The sequence below is a fragment of the Pipra filicauda genome, unplaced genomic scaffold (assembly GCF_003945595.2).
Source record: "Pipra filicauda isolate LSUMZ 115617 unplaced genomic scaffold, ASM394559v2 scaffold571_size334496_pilon, whole genome shotgun sequence".
NCBI lineage: Eukaryota > Metazoa > Chordata > Aves > Passeriformes > Pipridae > Pipra > Pipra filicauda.
The window spans coordinates 383-21,151 of NW_024104722.1; the positions used below are offsets into that span (position 1 = coordinate 383).

Here is a 20,769-nt window from a genome sequence, read left to right on the forward strand (position 1 = left end):
GGAAAAGTACTTTTGTTGTTTGAAGGATTTGGGAGGTTTCCAAATTGTTCTGTTAAGAAGCAGGGAAATAAATATGTATTGTAAAATGACTTGAGTTTGGGCTGGCACTAGAACTCCCCATAGAGCAAGGATCCTAAAAACCTGGGAGAACTCCAAGCTGGGAATGGACAGGCATTGCCATCTCCATGAGCTCCATTCCTCTGGGAAAAGAGGAATGATTTTGGCAATGGCACCATGTAATGAGCAGTTTATTGCTGCAAGAGCCCTGTAATGCAGATACCTGAGTGTGCATTTCCCACACACATCCTGCCACAGGGGCACTAATCCTGTTTCCCAGTGCTTTTGAGAAAGGGAGCCTGGTGAGGGGTACAAGAGGGACCATCCCAGATTCCCTCCACACCAGCTCCTCTGGGTCCCTGCCTGCCCCAGCAACTCCAGGATGCAATTTCCTACCATTAAGTACAGGAGCAGCAAGTCAGCCTTGGAAGTTTATTTATAGATCCCTGAGATGCACAGTTCTTGCATTCTATTAACAAGGGCAGGAACAGGAGGAATTTTTGATCCAGGGCTGCAGAAAAGGCTGTGAATTTTTCCTGGAGGCTGTACTGGTTTAACCACTGACAAGTGATTAATGATTCACTCCTGGAGCTTCACTGCTGGCTTGTGTAAGGCCTGTGTGGAGCACGTGTGCTCAACCACCTCCTGCTCATGGGATACAGGCATTTGGTCTTGTTTGTGATAATTAATCCAAGTGTTCAGCACCCCCAGAGTTGCCATGAGCTGTGAAACAGGGATTATCCATCTGGAGAACATGTGCTGACACAGCCAGTCCTACGAGGGCACGAGGCCAGTGCTTGCTTCTTTCTTCTCCTGGTCTTCTCTTCCCATTTGCAGTTTGGCCACTGCTTTAGGTTCCAGGGCTGAAATGATCTCTGTGAGCTTCCTGTCACTGCTGGTCCTGGGGAGCATCCACCAGTGATCCCTGGAGAGAGTGGAATTGCTCGGATTGTTGCTCCCGTGGTCAGCACTGTACTCAGCAGGGTCCTGCTGACTCTTCAGCAGAGTTTTGTTAACTTTTTAGAGGCTTTTCCTTTTCCTTTTCTTTAATGTTCTTCTCACCACTTGTTCTGCTCTGTGTCACAGATCTCTTGTGTAGGTGTCACAGACTCATGGAATCACTGAGGTTTGGAAGAGTCCCCCCTGTGCCCAATGCCCACCTTGTCCCCCAGCCCAGAGCACTGAGTGCCACGGCCAGGCCTTCCTGGGACACCTCCAGGGCTGGGCACTCCAAACCTCCCTGGGCAGCCCCTGCCAAGGCCTCACCACCCTTTCCAGGAGGAAATTCCTCCTCCTGTCCCACCTGAGCCTCCCCTGGCACAGCTGGAGGCCGTTCCCTCTCCTCCTGTCCCTTGTTCCCTGGGAGCAGAGCCCGACCCCCCCCGGCTCCCCCCGCCTGTCAGGGGGTTGCAGAGCCAGAAGGTCCCCCCTGAGCCTCCTTTGCTCCAGGCTGAGCCCCCCCAGCTCCCTCAGCCCCTCCTGCTGCTCCAGCCCCTTCCCAGCTCCCTTCCCTTCCCTGCACATGCTCCAGCCCCTCCGTGTCTCTTGTCTGAGGGCCCGGGTTGATGTGCAGTGTGCTCCCTGCTGCATCCCCCTGCCTGGGCTGGGAGGAGGAGGATGCAGCCTGAGGAAGGCTGTGAGGTCCCTCAGGGTCACTGGGGCCATGGCTCTGGAGCAGCTCGTGGGGGTTTGGAGAAGGGAGACACTCCAGTCACACCACGTGCATGGAGACTGGGCCTCTGAAAGCCATTAATCATGTGGCATTAAGGCAGTTAATCAAGTCTCAGGAACTGACAAAAGATTGTCCCTGAGGCTTTTTTACCTTGAATATCTTTGGAAAATGGTAGTTTCAGTTTTCCACTTGGCTGCTCCTGCGGCACCTTCATTTCCTCCAGCGGAGCCCAAGGTCAGCCGTGAGCCAGCACACGCTGAGCTCGGAGCTGGGGCTGGCACCGGGGTCACCAGTGCCAGCAGGTATTCCAGCAGCTCTCCTGGGGGGCAAGGGCAAGTGCTGCAGCCCTCAGGTCTTCTTCTCTGGAGCCTGCAATACTTCTTGGCCAAATGCACCACAGGAGGTGTTTTGGGCAGTGTCAGCGCTGAGCTCCGGGCACAGGCTCCGGTCACGCTCTCCCTGCTGAAACACTAATTCAGTTCATCTTCTCTCATTACATAATTTATGTGGTTAACTCCAGATTGAATGGCTCCAGATGCTGGCTCTGCCCTCTTGCCTGGCTGCTGCTTCCTGTCCCTCAGACCCGGTGGTGCCAATGGCTGTGCCCAGGGCTGCTCCCTGCAGGGAGTTTTGGCTGCCCTGCCTGCTGCTGAACTCTTTGGGAGGCTGAGAGTGGGGAGGTGTGGGACAGCCCTGAGACCTCACCTGGTGCAGACTTCCCAACTCCAGGGCCTCTGGAATGTGTGTAACGGGAGCCCTGGGGTCACGTCCCAGCTCTGCAGTCACGGCACAGAGCTCACTGTCACTGCGGGGAAGGAACTGAAAATGTGGAAGTGAAGAATCAGTGGAATCCTCAGGATGTCACTGTCACCCCAAAGACACTCGGGGGTGATGCTGAGGTGTTTCCCTTCACAGGGATGTGAGGCTTCCCTGGCAAATCCCACTCTGGGATTTGGAGACCTGAGGACACCATGGACATGGGAATGGCTTCCCACTGCCAGAGGGCAGGGGTGCATGGGATATTGGGAAGGAATTGCTGGCTGGGAGGGTGGGGGGGCCCTGGCACAGGTTGCCCAGAGAAGCTGTGGCTGCCCCTGGATCCCTGGAAGTGTCCAAGGCCAGGTTGGATGGGGCTTGGAGCAACCTGGGCTGGTGGAAGGTGTCTCTGCCATTTCCTCCTTCCCGAATGGAACGAGGAGCAGCTGGTTTGTGTCCTCTCGCAGGACTGCACCGGAGCAGGGTTATTATCCCGTCATTCCTGTGTGGAACAGGGCTCAGGCCGTTTTCTCCATCCAGTTCTGCCGGTGGCAGTGCCAGCAGCCCCGTTCCAGGTGCCCCTTCCCTGGAAGGCAGGTGGAGCAGCCCAGGGCTTCCCATCGCTGCTCCCTGTAATTGCCACCGGGAGCAGCAGGTGGCGGGCCCAGCCTGGATTTCATCCCTGTTCCCAGCCGCGGGAATAACCGGGAACAGCGACACGGCAGCCTTGGAACACCTGTTTAAATCGTGTTTCCTGCCTTGCATGAGCACCGCAGGGGGGGTGGGATGAGCCGTATTGGCTCCTCGTGCGGGTCCTGATGCAAACGCTTTCCCCGGGCAGGATATGCCATGGAACAGACTTCCTGCTGAACTGACTTCCCAGCCATGGAATAGACCTCCTGCTGAATAGACTTCCCAGCCTTTTCTGCCTGGGGAGGGAACGTTCCAGTGTTCATCCTGCAAAGGACTGGGATTTAGGATGAGCCCAGGCCGTGGGTGTTCTCCTCAGCTGGGTGTCCAAAGTGCAGCGTGGTGGGTTCTGACAGATGCTCTGCTCCACTTGTTTCACCTCATGCCTTAAAGTCTGTGGCAGGGGTTGGAATTCATAAACTCCCAGAATGGTTTAGGTTGGAAGAGACTTTGAAGCCTGTCCAGTGCCACCCCCTGCCATGGGCAGGGACACCTTCCACCAGCCCAGGTTGCTCCAAGCTGACCTTGGACACTTCCAGGGATCCAGGGGCAGCCACAGCTTCTCTGGGCAACCTGGGCCAGGGCCTCCCCACCCTCACAGCCAAGAATTCTTTCTCTGTATGTGCTTCCCAGCAGAAACAGTGACTGGAAATTTGTCCCCAAATCCCTCCTCTGGAGCAGCAGGAGCAGCTGAGGGAGCTGGGGGGGCTCAGCCTGGAGCAAAGGAGGCTCAGGGGGGACCTTCTGGCTCTGCAACCCCCTGACAGGAGGGGGGAGCCGGGGGGGGGTCGGGCTCTGCTCCCCGGGAACAAGGGACAGGAGGAGAGGGAACGGCCTCCAGCTGTGCCAGGGGAGGCTCAGGTGGGACAGGAGGAGGAATTTGTCCCTGGAAAGGGTGGTGAGGCCTTGGCAGGGGCTGCCTGGGGAGGTTTGGAGCCCCCACCCCAGAGGGATTTCAAAGCCCTGTGGATGTGGCACTTGGGGACATCTGTCAGGGCAGCCTAAAGCCTGAGTGAGTGCAGGCTCAGTCCCAGAGGCCAAACCCAGGCTGGTTTTTAGCACACAGTGTGTTTTGTCTGTGCTGTGGGAGCAGGAGGTGCAGCCTGCACTGCTCCTCACCGGAATGCCTTCCTCCTCCCCTCAGCCCTCAGAGCAGAGCAGCACAGCAGCAGGAGGAACGGACTAGGGAGCCATTTGGAAGGATTTTAGACCCTGGTTGCACATCAGTCTGCAGTGTCCTCACTCCATTAATATTCCAGGAGAGGAATGTAACAGAGCCATCTCCTGATTACGCTGCTGATTACGGGGCATCATTATCTGTCCCTCTCGGAGCTCTCAGCCAGCTCTGTGCTTTGAAGCTGCACACAAATAATGAAGGTGCAGAGCAGAGAGCACCTTCTCTCTCTGTATCTCCAGGTAAAATCCCTGCTTTGATTTATCACCTCCCCTAAGAAAAGCAGGACATAAATTGCGGAGCGTTGCCGAGTCTCTCAGCTCTCACAGACAAGGCTATTTGCTAAATAGTCTATTTGAAGGTCTTTTTGATGCTGCCAAACATCCTGGCAGAGTTTACTTGGAAACAGGGGTTCTTGAGGAGCTTCACTATTAAAATATAAAGGAGTTTCTTGCTCAGGAGATGTGTCCAAAGTGGAAAACCCAGTCCATGGTTTTCATCTGTAGCCACAGGATCATCCTCGGTGGGTACAGACTGAAAGAGGTGTGTTAAAAACATTGGTTCTTCTCAGTTGCCTTGATTTAGGGAGAGATCCAGCCACGGGATTTCTGTCAGCCTGCAGGACAGACAGACAAAGAACAAAGTCAGAGAGCTAAAAGTAAACTTGGAGCACATTTGTCCTTCGTATGCAAGGGACCCAAAGCTGGACAGAGCCCTCAGTGGTTGAGGAACACTTGTGTGGAGCTGCTGGAACTGCTGCAGCCCAAGAGAGCCCCATGGACTTGTGTGATCAGTGCAGTGGAATGAGCCATTCTCCTCTTTGAGGGGGCTGTCCTTGGCCATTACCCAGCTCTCCTGGGCCCCTTCACCCCCCTAGGGACGTATCTTCAGCAGATGCTGCCAGTGAGGTCCATGAAGGGGCTACAGTGGTTTCCTTCTGAAGCCCACAGTTGTATTTGTACCGTTTATCTTGCTTGTCCTCTGGGTGCCTTGAGCTCCACATTCTCTCATGGTCACTGTGTCCAAGGCTGTGTCACCCAGCAACTGTCCTCCTTGGGTGAGCAGCAGGTCCCACAGCACCTCCCCTGCTCATCCCATCAGTCACCAGCAGAAATGTCTAATGCCTGCTGGGAATGCCCTGCAGCACTCAGGGGAGGCCCTGGCCCAGATTGCCCAGAGAAGCTGTGGCTGCCCCTGGATCCCTGGAAGTGTCCAAGGCCAGGCTGGATGGGGTTTGGAGCAACCTGGGACAGTGGAAGGTGTCCCTGCCCATGGCAGTGGAACAAGAGGGTCTTTAAGGTCCCCTCCAACCCAACCCACTCTGGGATTCTGTTCTATGACAGTGCCCATCTGTCAGCACTGAGGTGGTTAAAGCCACCCATGGGCCCAGAGCCCATTTCCCCTTTTCCCTAAAGACCGGGAATTGCTGCCATTGGAATTCCCTTGCAATCCCTTGTAAGTCCAGCCCCTCTCCGGGGAGCTCCTGCTCTCCCATTTTCTCCCCAGCCTGTCCTTCTGCAGCATGCCCTGCTCCATGAAATACCAGGCTCTTCTTGGTCATAAATTGAAGTATTTTTTGTTCAAATCCGTTTGCCAGTTGTCACAATTCCCTGGAATTCTCAGTCTGTTTGCCCAAGCTGCTCACAGACTGCCCCAGGTCGGTCCCTGCTGTGCCTGCCATGCCTGGGGTGCTTCTCCTCACCCCGGCTGTTCAGGGAACAGCCAAATAATACCAGCTGCAGGGCTATGCAGAGGCACACTCAGCTGTCCCTGCTCATGGATAACTGCTCTCTCAGTGGGACGTTCTGGCTTCCTCCCTCTGCTTTGTTCCATCCGTGTTTCCCTGGCTCTCTCGGAAATGTCAGGCCAAAGAGCCTCAGAAGGATTATTAAAGTCAGAATAAATGACATTTACTGTCTGGTGCTTTCCCAAAGCCTGTTAGCCAGGCACAGGGAACATGAGGGATTTTAAACCTTGCCTGTCTGTTCCTTTTTCCCTTTTTTCTGCTGTGTCTCTTCCAAGAATAAATCCCCTTGGAGTTTTGCTGGGATAAATAATTACTGAGTTAATGTGATCGTTACCTGCAGTGCTGGGCACGGTGCCCTGTGGGCAGGGAGGGCTCAACTCACACCGTGAGCTCTGCTCTGGAACAAACCCTGGGCACCCAGGAGGGGCAGGGACAGCACTGGGAGGACTGGGAGCCTCCCACCAAGAGCAGCCCAAGGATTACTGCAGTCGTGGCAAGTGTTTCCTTGGATGTGATTTCCCAAAAGCTTTCAGCTCTCCCGTGGCAGTTTGTCTCTAATTGCAGAAATAACGAAGTGCCTTTGAGCATATTTATTCACTTGAGTTTTATTTTAGTTACTCATTACACCAGCGTTAATAACAGCCTGGAGGGCAGGAGCAGGATTGCATTTGAGCCACAGAGAGCCAGAGACAGGTTGGTTTAAAATTTTGCTTAATGGACCGTTACGTCCTCAGAATAGTTTTTCTTTCCTGCCATTTTTATTTCCCCTTTTGCCACTTGATGTCTCAAAACCAGAAATAAAAGGCAACTGAGTTATCAAATGCCACAAGTGCCAGGTTTGGTGAAAATCAGCCCTTCAGGGGAATTGCTTTTATTGCCAGTGAAATATGAAATGTGATGTTATTTGCTGTGGAAGGGGACCCTTGCTTTGTTAGCACACTGTGGACTGGTTCCTCATGGAAACTAAAGGTTGGGTTTGGCTGCTCAGAAGCTGTTCAGAGATGGAAGAGAGAGAAAGGACCAGCTGGATACCCAGGCCAGGGAAAGTGATGATGGAATTGCTGGTTTATGCCAGAAATCATTCTTAGATCCCTCCAGCCCTCATAGTCCCGATGAGTCCTGTGTGTTACTGAGGGTCTGCAGTCCCTGGAATCAACCCTTGTTCCTGCTCCAGCCAGCACAGGGGGAAAACCCAGCATTATCCCAGTAGGTGCCCTGCCTTGCTTCTTCTTGTGCCATGAAATACGGATCCATTTGGGCAGTTTGGCCTTCCCCAAACCCAAAGGAGGCCGGGAAGGGAGTTGCTGTCTCCGCTTTTGCTTCTGTCTCATGGTGGAGGGAGGGAGATGAAGACAGAGTGGTCCCTGTTCTGGGGTGTGTCTCCCAGGAAAGGTGCCCTGTAGACTGCCAGGGGCTCACTGGGATGGCTCAGTCCTGCATGCCCAAGGTGGGTGTTGGGCTCTGATGCCAGGCTCTGATCCATCGTGCTGCTCCGCCCCCTGAGCTGACACCCAGAGGCTTTGGCACGAGGGGAACTGCCCAAGGATGCTCCTCTGGGATCTGTAAATCACATCCAGACCCCCTGAGGTACATCCTGCCCCCTGGCACCCAGCTGAGCCAGGCTTGCTTAAGACACTCCTGGCACCCCTTTGGGCAGGACGGGCCCTGCTGGGATTGAAACCCGAGCGTCGTTTGCTCGGTGAGCTACGATGGTGAGAACGGGGCTGTTCATCTCCCTGCAGAGCTCCAGGGCTTATTTATTCCTTCAGCAGTTGTCAGAGGGAGATTTCAGACTCGTTCAAGCAGACCTGTAATTTATTTGTGGCAGTGCAGATATTCTGGAGGTTTTAATTCCTGTGCAGGTTGAACAGAGGAGGAGCCCCATTTATCAGGGTCACACGAGGGGTGATGCCATCCTGGGTTAAATATCACCCTGAGATGAACCTGGTTTAAGGCACAAGGGCAGCAGAGGCAACGGCTGCTTGTTCCTGTTGTCCTCAAGCATTTGGAATGGGGTGGTTTTTCCACAGAGTGAAGTCACAAGTTGCTTTGAAAACGGACAGATGAATAAAGATTCCCATTTGAAACTGTCTCCAGTTAAAAGCACTTTTCTGAAGTGTATTGGTGAGGGTAAGAAGCCTTTTTCTGCAGTTTAATACTGGTTTTTATTCCTGTTGTACAATGATTCCCCCCTGGGATATCTCTGGAGAGGTGATGGGAATAAATGACCTTGGAGGCTGTAGCTGAAGCCACCCCGTGTTTACAGGTGGGGGCAGATCCTTGGCACTCATGGTGTCTCTTGCTCACTCTGAATCATTACTCAGAATTGTCCTCTTTCAAGTTTGCCAACTCTTCCTCCAGCCCAAAAATGAACTGCAACAGTCAGTCCATCCCTGAAAACTCTCCTGCTGCTGCTCCAGTGAGACAAGAGGCTCTTGGAGCATCAGAGTAACAAACTCATTTTATATCCAGCCTTCTTTGAGTTGAAATCTGCAAACTCTGTGTAAAACTCCATTTTCTGTTGGTTTGCTGGGGTAGGAAACCCCGTCAGTGTGTCCCTCCCCAGGGGTGACACAGCAAAGCAGGGTCTGGCAAATGGGAAACTGCAACTTGACTCTCCAGCCCTGGGAACATTTCTGCTTGTGTCCTTCTGCTGAGAAGGGTTGGGAGAAGATCTGCTTGATCCCACCAGTGCTGGTCTAGGATGATCCTAAAGAACCCTGGGAGATGGGGATGAGATCCCACCTTACCCCCCCTAACCTCCCGTGTCCCCTCGTGGCTCGGTGCTCTCTCTGTGCCACAAGCAGGAAGGTTTTATGTGTCCTTTAAAAATGAAGTTGTTCTGGAGGGGCTCAGTCTTGGCAAAGATCTCTGAGTCTTCCAGGACATCCTTGCTGTTGATTCCATGAGGGACTTGATGCCATCCTCCTCCTCTTGCAGGGTCAGGCTGGGATAACATCCTCCCCCCATGGATAAATCAGGATGGCTGAGAGTCTCCAAAGAGAATTCCCTGCTTACATGGCAGTGGTTCTGTGAAAGCAGGGGAACAGACAGCAGCACTCAGTAAAGATTTAGTGCCTGACAATTTTTCTGTCTTTCAAGTGGTCATTTTTCACTTCAGGTGAAGCAAAACTGGGGCTGAGTGACATTTCTCTAATGCAATTAATTATTTATGTTTTTCTGCAAGCAGCAATCAGGGGGAGCAGCTCTGCAGTGAAATTTATCTCTCAATTGATTTTTAAAAGCAAACCCTACAGTGGGTGCAGGGGCTGTGCCAGCATCAAGCGGGGGTCCCTGGGCACTGAACACCCCCCCCTGTCCCACAGGGACCCCTGGGCTCCATCACCCCCTCCCTGCCAGCCCAGAGAGGAGCCAGGTGGGACCACCCTGCATGGATGGGCTGCTGGGTCCTTGCAGGGCTGATTCCAGGAGCCCAGACAGCAAAAACTGTCATCAAATCCCAGACTGGTTTGGGTTGGGAGGGACCTCAAAACCCATCCCATGGGCAGGGACACCTTCCACCAGCCCAGGTTGCTCCAACCTGGCCTTGGACACTTCCAGGGATCCAGGGGCAGCCACAGCTTCTCTGGGAATTCTATTCCAGGGCCTCCCCACCCTCCCAGCCAGCAATTCCTTCCCAATCTCCCATCTCTCCCTGCCCTCTGGCAGTGGGAAGCCATTCCCTGTGTCCTGTCCCTCCATCCCTTGTCCACAGTCTCTCTCCGTGTTTCCTGTAGCCCCTTCAGGTCCTGCAAGGCCACAATCAGGTCACCCCAGAGCTTCTCCTCTCCAGCTGAACAATCCCAGCTCTCCCAGCCTTTCCTCCCAGCAGAGCTGCTCCATCCTCTGATCCTCTTGGTGCTTCCCTGGACTGTCTCCAGCAGCTCCATGTCCTCCCTGTGCTGGGATCCTTAAGTTCATTACAAAATAATCCCAGCCTTTGGCAGGGTAAATTTTTGTTTCCATAGTTGAGTTTTGATGGGCCACTTGCATGTCTGGAGTTGAAGAAATACCATTTCTCCTCCCAGGTCACGTGTTCTGCTCCCTTGGTTGTGTCTTTAACTCGTGGACTACAAAGATTTAACAGGCTGTCCAGAGAGGGGGGAATCTCCTCCCTGGGGATATTCCAGAGCCCTCTGGACACAATCCCTGTGCTCTGGGTGGCACCAGATGGGCCACTGTGGGCCCTTCCAGCCTGCCCCATTCCATGGTTCTGTAGCAGCTCTGGGGCTGGGCTGAAGCAGAGGGGAGGATTTGGGAGCGAGGGGATAAATCCTGACTCGGCAGCATTTCCAGTGTGTGCAGGCAGTGCTGCAGCTGGGTTAGGTTTCAAACAGAGGCAATGCCAAAGGAAGGCTTAACCCCCCTGAAAGCCTAAAAACACACACACAAAAAAGTTAAATTTCTTGTGGCACAAAGCCCCCCCAGCAGGCTGAGCACCTGTAAAATTCCCTTACTTCTGGTGTTTCCACTGCCTTGCTCTGTTTACTCCTTGTGCTTCTTTAATCTATGAGCACATTTAGAGTCATTACATTCCCTGCTGGTCTCCAGGATTTTAGGGAAGTGTGGATCTCCCTCCTGCTGCCTGCCAGCCAGTTCTGGGAGCAGGAATTCTGCCACGGTGCTGTTCTGATCCTCACTGTCTGCACTGCTCTAAAGCAGGGTGAGCTCTCCTGTTTAACTGTTCTCTGGAACAGGCACAGCTCGTTCCTGTTCTCCCTGGACACAGTGATGCTGCAGCAAAGCCCACCTGGAGAACTGTGGAGGGGATAATTCCTTTTATTCCCTGAAAATGCCCTGAGCCACAATCCCAGCACGGATCCCCTGCTCCCACCGTGAGCCAGGGTTTGGGTTTTTCTTTTCCCTTATTTAAACATTTAAACACAGGCACTAAACCCCTTCCAATAAAAACTGCTGGGTTTTGGTTTTTATCTGAACTCAGTGTTGGCAGGATTAGGAGCAGGAGGAATTGCTTCCCTAAATATCTCAGAGGTTCTTCACTCACAGCCCGATTCCATCTGCAGGGAGCTCTCCATTAGGGATGGAAAGCCCTGGAATTCAGTGAGTGGAGCAGGGCAGGTGTCAGGGACCAGGGGATCTCTCCCATTTCAGAGCCCAGCACTTGATTTTCAGATTCTCTTCCACATGTGAGGGCCGAGTTTCCTGGGGTAACATTGGTAAAATAGAAGGATCTCTTGAGGGCCAAGACACAGAGGGGCTGGAGCGTGTGCAGGGAAGGGAACGGGGCTGGGAAGGGGCTGGAGCAGCAGGAGGGGCTGAGGGAGCTGGGGGGGCTCAGCCTGGAGCAAAGGAGGCTCAGGGGGGACCTTCTGGCTCTGCAACCCCCTGACAGGAGGGGGGAGCCGGGGGGGGTCGGGCTCTGCTGCCAGGGAACAAGGGACAGGAGGAGAGGGAACGGCCTCCAGCTGTGCCAGGGGAGGCTCAGGTGGGACAGGAGGAGGAATTTCCTCCTGGAAAGGGTGGTGAGGCCTTGGCAGGGGCTGCCCAGGGAGGTTTGGAGTGCCCAGCCCTGGAGGTGTCCCAGGAAGGCCTGGCCGTGGCACTCAGTGCTCTGGGCTGGGGGACAAGGTGGGCATCGGGCACAGGGGGATCCATGGGCTGGGAGGGCTTTTCCTGTGCCTGGTCTGTCTCTTGCCTTGGATTATGATCCATGTGTTTCTCCCTGACTACCTTTTCCTCACCCCATCTAACAACCTGCATCAGCTTTTATTCCACCACCATAACACACATGTCCTGTTCTGCCTTTAAAACCTTCCAGACAATCATTTTAGGATGTCAAATTGGCAAAGGAGTGCCAATCTCTCCCTGGATTTTGATGTGTAATGTGCCCCTCTGTGGCTCAGCCTGGAATGCTGCATATGGAACCCCCAGGTTGGATAATCACTGTTGTTGTGAGTGGCCCCTGGAGAACCCAAACAACCGAAGTGGGCAATTACCTGATTTTAAGTGTAATTAAAAAATGATCCTCATAGGGACAGAATTTTTAATGTGATCACAGGATTCATTTCAATAAAAGCTCCTGGCACTTCACTCTGATGGGTGTTTGCAGCCTCCAGTGAGGGAGAGCTGAATTGTGGCTTGATTCCATGGCCTGGAATTAAGGAGGAAAGGCTGGGAGAGCTGGGGGGGTTCCCCTGGAGAAGAGAAGGCTCCAGGGAGAGCTGAGAGCCCCTGGCAGGGCCTAAAGGGGCTCCAGGAGAGCTGGAGAGGGACTGGGGACAAGGGATGGAGGGACAGGACAAGGGAATGGCTTCCCAGTGCCAGAGGCAGGGTTAGATGGGAGATTGGGAAGGAATTGCTGGCTGGGAGGGTGGGGAGGGGCTGGCCCAGGTTGCCCAGAGAAGCTGTGGCTGCCCCATCCCCGTGGATGCCGTGGGAGGGATCAGCTCAGACGTGGCTGTTCTGCTCTCAGAGCCCATGTGAAGCTTTCACAATTATTTTGTTCAAAAGCAAAGCTGCTTTCAGAGTTTATTCTGTGTCACGTGGAGCCAGTTAATGCCACGAGAGTGAGTTTAATTGTCCCCCCGTTAAATTGCAGCAGAGTTGAGAGGTGCTGCTCTCTCATCCTTCCAGCCCCCGCTCTGCCCTGCATCCGTGTGACAGCGGGAAGGAGAGGCTGGGAATCGCTTCTTTTGTGTCCACGGAGCTTAAATGAACCCAAAATTAACATGATGGGCATATCAGGGCTGCAGATTAATGGCCTCAGCAGCTTAAATGACAAATCTGTAAGTGAGTTAAATATAATACAGGTTCCTTTTGCCTTTGCCCTCGGAGCCTGATATTTTCCATCGTCTCAGACACAGTGATTCCTGCAGCACTTAATGGAGCTGGAAACACAAGCACAACAAAGGTGGATACCCCGGCAACCATGCTAAGTGAGGGAGTGGATAATGGGGTGGTTAATGCTGTTAAATACCTGGGGCTCAGGGCTGGCAGGTCGATTGCCTTTGCCAATAGAAAGTTTTAAGTGGCTGCAGGGCCTGACTGTTGGAAGCTTTCCCTGGAAATAACCCACCCACTGGGTAAATGACACTGGAACAAACTGGGGGGGTGATTTAGTGCCCCTTCTGGTGTGTTGCTTTTTTTGGAAGGCTCTATTTTAAAACGTTCCGTGCGTTCTCAGGACTCTCTGTTCTGCTGGAGTTTGGGATGAGAGTCCAGAAGTGGAAAGAGGAGGAGAGTGCCCAGAGCCTTGGAGCCTCCTGGGCTGCCAGGAGGAGGTTGGGACAGCCTGGCTGGGGACAGACTCACCTCTGGCTGCAGCTGCTTTGGGGGGCTGGACGAGGTGACCTCTTGCAGCCCATCCCTGGCATTATTTTCCTTGGAATCACAGACTAGTCTGGGTAGGAAGGCACCTTAAAGTCCTTGGGGTGGGACTGGATGGGCTTTAAGGTGCCTCCCAACCCAAACCATCCTGGGATTCTGTGAAACAAACCCCCTGCAATTGCTGAGGGTGCAAATGTGGGAAGGTGGGGTTCAGCAGAGCTCTTGGAACAGCTTAAGCTGGGCTGAGCAGTGGTTTAAGTGCTTTGCTGGGCTGGGGGTCCAAAGTCTGGGCTCAGGGAGACTCTGGCTGCAGGAAAGCTGATTGAGGAGCACTTACAAACATGTCAGACCCTTCCAGCTGTTCCAGCAGCTCCATTTTGTGAAAAATGTCAAGAAATCTGCTCAGCCCTTGGTTAGTTTGTCACTGTGCTCAGAGGGGGAAGTGAGATGGGAAGTGAAACCAGGCAGCTCCATTTCCAGCTCCTCGTGCAAAATCTAATTAAGCAGTTTAAGGGGTGTGATCCTGAGGCATGGAGTTTATTGAACACTCAGTTAACTATTCAATTAGTCTGTGTGTTTGGGATAATTCCAGTTCATGTGAGGATCAATTACTTGATTTAGAAGAAAATAAAGCATAAAACTTTAATTCCAAGAGTGGTAGAAGGTCAGTAATTATCACAGATGGATTTTGGTACCATAATCATTACCAGTATTCTCCCAGTTAGATAAATCCTGCCCAGGCAGGCAGTGAGGGGGGAGCCAACTGTGTCACCTTAGAGAGGGATCAGAAACTTCCAAAACTGAAGGGTTTCTTTAAGGAAAAAGGCTGAATGATTTTGTTGGGCTTTTTTTTTTTCTCTCAAGGAAAATATTGAACTGAAGGGCAGGAGAGATTTGGGAAATAATCCCCTTCTCCCCAGGAGCTATTCCAGTGCTCCCTGTGTCCCAGCAAATCCCTGGGGATTAAAACCCCTGTCACTGTGTCAAACTTCCTGCCTGGCTTGGGCAGGAGGGATGGCTGTGACAGGTACAATCCAGAGCTCTCCAGGGCTCCATCACACTGGGATGTTCCTCAGAGCCCCATTCCTGGGGTGATACCAGTGGCTAAATTAGCTCTAAAGGGCTCCTTGTTCTGCTGCTGTGGAGTTTATTCCTCCCTGGGAGGGTGGGAGGCCCTGGCCCAGGTTGCCCAGAGAAGCTGTGGCTGCCCCTGGATCCCTGGAAGTGTCCAAGGCCAGGCTGGAGCAACCCGGGCTGGTGGAAGGTGTCCCTGCCCGTGGCAGGGGGTGGGATGGGATGAGCTTTCAGGTCTACCCCAGGTAATGTGTCAAGCCTCACATGGCCTCTCTTTGTCAGGAGATGAGGAAGCAGATGGATTTCCAGTCTGGACCCAGTCTGGTCTCTGCTCCTCCCACACAAAATGATCTTGCAGCTCATCAAGGTCTCTGAGCTGATACTGAACCCAGAGCCCACCAGATGGGGCAGTTTTAGGTCATACCTCGATTAAATCTGATTACATTATCTCAGAGATCCCACATTCCTGAATTCCTCTTGAGGGCTGGAACCCGGGACTGCAGAAGTTGTGCTCCCCTGCTCTTCTCTTGAAGGTCAGTGACACATCAGCGAGTTGCTCTTCTGAAAATAGGCTTTAATTTCCCCCTTCAGCCCTTTGATTGGTTTGACATTTCACGGGGTGGGAGGTAATTGGGAGGTTTATTATACATTTCTGTTGAGTACAAGATGAGAACATTTAAATACCTCGTGTGGAAGGAGCAGCAAATGGCGACAGAACCTCCTTCCTGCTGAACAGGGCTGGGAGGGACTGACAGCCCCGGAGTCAGCAAAGGAGACACGGAATCAGGATGCAGGGAGACTTTTCCCCCTCTTGACTGTCAGTCACTCATTGCTCCTTCTGATCTGAGGCTGGGCAGAGGTGCTGGGCTCTCTTGGAATCCCTCTGTCCCACACAGCTTTTGTGACTCGGAGATTTTATTGGTTTGTTTTGACCCCACTCTTAAAAGCAATCCCTGACAAACACCTTCCTGTGACATCCTAAACTTCTGAATATCCATAAATTATTGAGGGTTTGGAAGGGAAACAGGAGAAGCTCCATTTCATAACCCCTCTCTGCACGTTTCAATCATTTCATTGGATGGAGTTAAAACTCCTGTTATAATTACAGCTGGATGAGAGAAAACTCTGAAGATCTTTCCTTGAGCTTCAACAAATCACCCCCAGGGCAGGGGGTTGGAATGAGATGATCCTTAAGGTCCCTTCCACCCCAAACCATTGTGGGATTCTGTGACTCTATGAAAACAGGGTAGAATTTATACTTTTCCCTTGGCTATCAGGAGCTTCCTGAGAAAACTGACTGCTCTGCTGGAGGAGGTACTTCCTGGTGCTGCCTGGGGGGGCTTTACTTAAACAGGATCCAAAATCAGCAGTGGAGGATCACGCTTGGGAAACTCTCCAGCCTTCCCTCTCTTGGAATTCCTCTGCCAGGGAATGGAGAGGAAAAGGGAGTCCTGCAGCAGGCCCCAGGCAAAGGTGGCTTGTTGTGGGGTGCAGAGTTACAGCTAAAGCTTCAGCAGCTCCTTTTTTTCTTTTCTTTGGTGCAGTTGTCCTGACAGCCCAGTCAGTGCATCAGAGAGGCACAGATCCCAAGGAATGACCCCCAGGTCACTTGGACACCTCTTGTTTCAGTGGTTCCCAGGAGGGTTTGGGTTGGAAGGGACCTTAAAGCCCACCCAGTGCCACCCCTGCCCTGGGCAGGGACACCTCCCACCAGCCCAGGCTGCTCCAACCTGGCCTTGGACACTCCCAGGAATCCAGGGGCAGCCACAGCTTCTCTGGGCAATCCATTCATTTCTGAATAATTTCCCCAAACCGAGGTGCAGTTTTACAGCCCGAGCACAGCTTGGACATCTTAAAGAAGAAAATCCCCCCCAGCCCCATGAGAGTGTCCCCCAAGTGCTGCATTTCCCACCTCGGGGTTGCTGCAGAGCCCACGGCGGGTCCTGCCCCACACACTGCCCTGCCCTCAGGGAGGATTAATTAACCACTGGGCTTTCCTGGGAAAGGAGGGCAGCTTTCAGAGTTACCTCGTGCTCCCAGAGGTGCAAACAGAGCTTCCTTCCTGCAGAGCTCAGCCCGTGGGTGGAATGGATGATCTGTGGTGGGATCTGGGATTTGGAGGTCGAGTGCTGCCAAGTGATGTGGGACTGCTCCAGCTCCAACCTGACCCCACCCCTGACCTTGGCTGCAGCATCTTTTATTCATGGCTGATGTATCTGGGAATGACAGTGGAGGGTTACACAGCAGAGGTCCTGGGGAGAGGCTGGGAACTGAGGCTGGGGTTGACAGCCAGCTCCAGTTGGAGCTGTGTGTGCCAGGAGAGCCCTGAGCCCTCTGCAGGATCCTGAACTTGTGACCCCTGGGGCTGTTTGCTGGGCAGCTGCTGGTGAACGTTGGGTTTGGTGTGTCTGGAGGGTGATGTAACACTGGTCAGCACTGGGTCTGGCTGGTGAAGGTTGGGTTTGGTGTGTCTGGAGGGTGATGTAACACTGGTCAGCACTGGGTCTGGCTGGTGAACGTTGGGTTTGGTGTGTCTGGAGGGTGATGTAACACTGGTCAGCACTGGGTCTGGCTGGTGAAGGCACCTGCACTAGGAGAGAGTCTGTGCTGACCTGGAACACTGGGAATGTCATTGTCAGGCAGAGAAAATGCCTCTTGTAGAGTCAGGAGAGAAGATTATAGGAGATGGCATCAGCAGCCTCAAGTAATTGTTGTTTGGTTCATATTTGCCTTTAGAATGTAATTTAAGAATTTCTGTTTCAAATAAGCTTCTTGTATGAGAAGAGGTATGTAGGGAAGTTATTACTCTCCTTAAACATTTCCATTGTGGCCTCTGAGCAGGAAAGAGAGTGGAAAAAGAGAACAATAAAACTGTTCTCAGATGTGAAATGTGGAGTTTGTTGATTGTTGTTATTACTATATTATTGTATTTTGTCTTATAATATTATTATATGATGGAGTGTTACTACTGAATGTTATTGTATGTGGAGTTTATTCAGTGCAAACTGACCTGGGAATCTGTTGATCCTTCCCAGGTGCTGCTCCAGTGGTCACAACCCAACAGAAAAGTCCCTCTGCTGTGGATGGCTTGGCCTTGCTCTGCAGAGGAATGCCATGGAGTCAGCTTCCTGATTTTTCACACCTGAGCAGGTAAGGGGTGTTTCTCTAACCAGAACTGAAATCCTTCTTCTTTAACTAAATTCAAACATGGAAGGGCTGGAGGTACCAAGAGTCCTCATCTGACATCCTTGGAACTGGGAGTCCCCTCCAGCACCCAGCAGCTGCCTTGCCCTGCTTTGCTGGGGGTGCAGGACCCTCAGAGGGATTGTGGAATATCCTAAAACCTCCACTACAAGGTCCTCCTTCCTCTGGTGGCTCCTCCTTTTTCCACGACTCGCCGTGTGGGACACAGCAGTTCAGCTGTTGGGCCTGAGATCTTGTTTGATTTAGTTCTGTGTTTCCAAAGCCAGTGTTGCTTGAGAGGCTTTTCAGGTGCTCTGTAACAGTCTCAAACCATTGAAGTCAACCCCCCAAAAGCCTTTGATAGCCCAGGCTGGAAATGCTGATGAGTTACAGTGAGGAATTGTGTGGGATTCGAGTGTTCCTGGTGTTCACACCATTCCAGACACAAGCACAGCCACAAGAGTTATTTCCACAAGCTCAGTGGCACAGTGAAGTGTCCCTTCACCACCCTGGAGTTCATTTTATTGGAGGGTTTCCATGGTGCCAGGAAGCTCCTTTCCTCCCCATTCCTGTGCACCTCAGCTGTGCTGCTTCCTCCTGGGATTCTGGCTCTGCCTGACTCGTGCAGGCAGCAGATTTGCTGTCAGGGACTGGGATTTTCCACCAGCACTGGCTGGTTCACGCTCCTGGCACTCTGGGAACGCTCAGGAAATCCCACTGGAGGCCAAAACAACCTCCAGGGCTGGTGCTGAGCCTGGAGGGCACTGGGCAGAGGCTTCAAGTACCTCACACCTCAATGTTTGCTTTGTCCTCTGTGGGTGGAACTGGGCTTTAAGGTCCCTCCCAGCCCAAACCATCCCAGGATTCCATGACCTGTGGATACAGCTTTAACAGGTTTTTAGGGATGTCTGGCCAGCAGGTTCCTTTGACTGATGGGGTGAAGACAGCAAAGAGTTACCCCATGAATCTGCTGCTGGTAGGAGATCCTACAAAGGAAGGGAAAGAATCTGTCCTGGGGAAATCAATGTCCCCTTGTCCTGAAAATGCCTCTCTCTTGTTCTCCCGTGACTTCCCACAAAAACAGCTGCAGCTGGTGCTCTTTTTGTGGCCTGTGACATGAATTAATCCTAATACATGTGGCCTTGCCGTTTGGCACCTCCAGTCCCCACATCCAGAGGTTTAGTTGTGGCTTCTGCCTGTGGTTTCAGGGACTGACATTCATGGCAAAGGATTCTTGGGGAAGATCCAATCCTGACTAACCATGTGTCTTTAGAGACATCAAAGAGGAAACATTGCTCACTTTAGTGGAGAGACACCAGCTTTATTCTGACCCTGGTGGCTCTGTCACTGCTTTAGGGCTTTTTGATTGAAAAATACATATATTCTGTCTCAGCACTAAAAAGGTTTCACTTGCTTTCCTGGGAAGTTTTTCTTCTTAACACGACTTTCTGGGGAATTTGACAGCTGAAGATTTTTTGGAAGCAAATTCAAACCCTTGTGCTGTCTTGCTGGGAATAACCTCCTGAAGTGCTGGGAACAGCAGGAGGAATTATTAATTCCCTTCCATCCTGCCCTTTCGGGAGCCGCAGCCACATCGGCTCAGTCCTCGGATTCGGTGCTTTGGCATCAAAGCAGAACCCCAGAGAACTTTGCCCACATTGTTCAGCATTCATCGGTTCCTACTCTGCCGTGGGGGTGGAGGGAGCAGAGAATCCCAGGAAGTGCCTGGGAATAACTGCCCCTCCCCAGAGGCACGGGGAGCACTGCTGGGATGTGCTGGGTGAGCTCTGTGGGCTGGGTTCTCTGCCCTCCCCAGGGCTGGGCATCGGGCACAGGGGGCACTCCATGGGCTGGGAGGGCTTTTCCAGCCTCAGGCATTCTGGGATTTCATGCCAAAGCAGCAGTGTGAGAGTCTGTCCATCTTCACAGAGTATTTGAAAATGGTATTTTGGAAAAACCACAGGAAAAGTCTGGCACATGTGGGTGGCAGACACTGGTGGGGGGAGAGCCCTGTGTTAGACTCGTTTGTATTTTGAGTCTGGATTTCATTCCCACATCTTTGTCACCATCTGGATTTCATTCCCACATCTTTGTTGCCTCTCTCCGGGCTGGAGGTGGGGCTGTGTTTGATCCAGGGACTGTGGCAGGTGCAGGAGGCAGGGCTGACTTCCACGGAGCTGGAGCAGCAGGTTCCCTTTTTGAAGAGAACAGCCACCTCCAGCAGAACTGTGCACACTCTGCTCGTCAGAAAATACACAGAAACAGGAATCTTTGGGATCCCTGGCAGTTAAAATCCAGGTGTTGTTCCTGTCATGGTTAAAAGAGGGGCTGTTGTGAAATCCGAGGGCACCGGATGTGTCACTGAATAGCTCCTGGGATTAGATTTTGGGAATTCAGTGCTAGGTCTGTCTGTAGTCCTGTGTTACCCACCTAGAAATGTGCCAGAGGGATAAAATACCCTCTGGCAAAGGATTCCTTAGGTTGGATCTGCCTCAAAAGGGAGTGAGTTACTATCCAAGGCTTTAACCAGGAGGAGTTTGGTGACAGAGGAGCAGCCCAGCCCAGAGAGATGGGAAAGGAAACCTGCAGACTGGGTATGCACTGGGCACAATTCCTGCTGGCAGTCCCTGGTTTTTCAGGGCCAAAACGTGGGCAAAGCATCATCCAGAGTTGTCTCACCCAGGAGTCAGGAGTGGAAGTGCCAAGGGCTCCTGTCCACAGCAACTCCCCCAAACCCACAGCCAGGCTTTTCCTTGTGTTCCCCAGCTCAACATAAGCTACTGGAGTTGCATCTTATGTTAATTCTCTGCAAACCTCCACCACCATGAAATAAATGAGGCAGGTTTTGGAATAATTGGTTCAGCTGCTGTGATTTTTAGGTTTCCAGTTTTGTTCCCTGAACAAATCTTTCATTATCTCCGGGCCATTGAAACGCTCCACAAACCTTGGTGCTGCTGGGGTTATTCCTGGGAATAATGCACAGCCCTGGCTCCTGGGAGGACGTTTAGATTCCTAAGGGTTGCCAGTGGGTCATCTTTCCCACTGGAAGGTGCAGATTTATCACTTATGGCAGCCTTGCAGGACCTGTGCCTGATCCCGGAGCACCAGCAAGTGCTGCTTCCCAGGCAC

General features: G+C 52.5%; 1 long non-coding RNA gene across 1 annotated transcript in view; it reads left to right on the forward strand.

Moving 5' to 3' along the window:
• Positions 1 to 17,492: 17,492 nt before the first annotated feature.
• Positions 17,493 to 20,769, forward strand: part of LOC113986454 — a 37,401-nt gene continuing 34,124 nt past the window's right edge. Inside the window, exon 1 of the long non-coding RNA XR_003540199.2 lies at positions 17,493 to 17,607. This is a non-coding gene — a long non-coding RNA (uncharacterized LOC113986454). The remainder of the gene's footprint in view (positions 17,608 to 20,769) is intronic.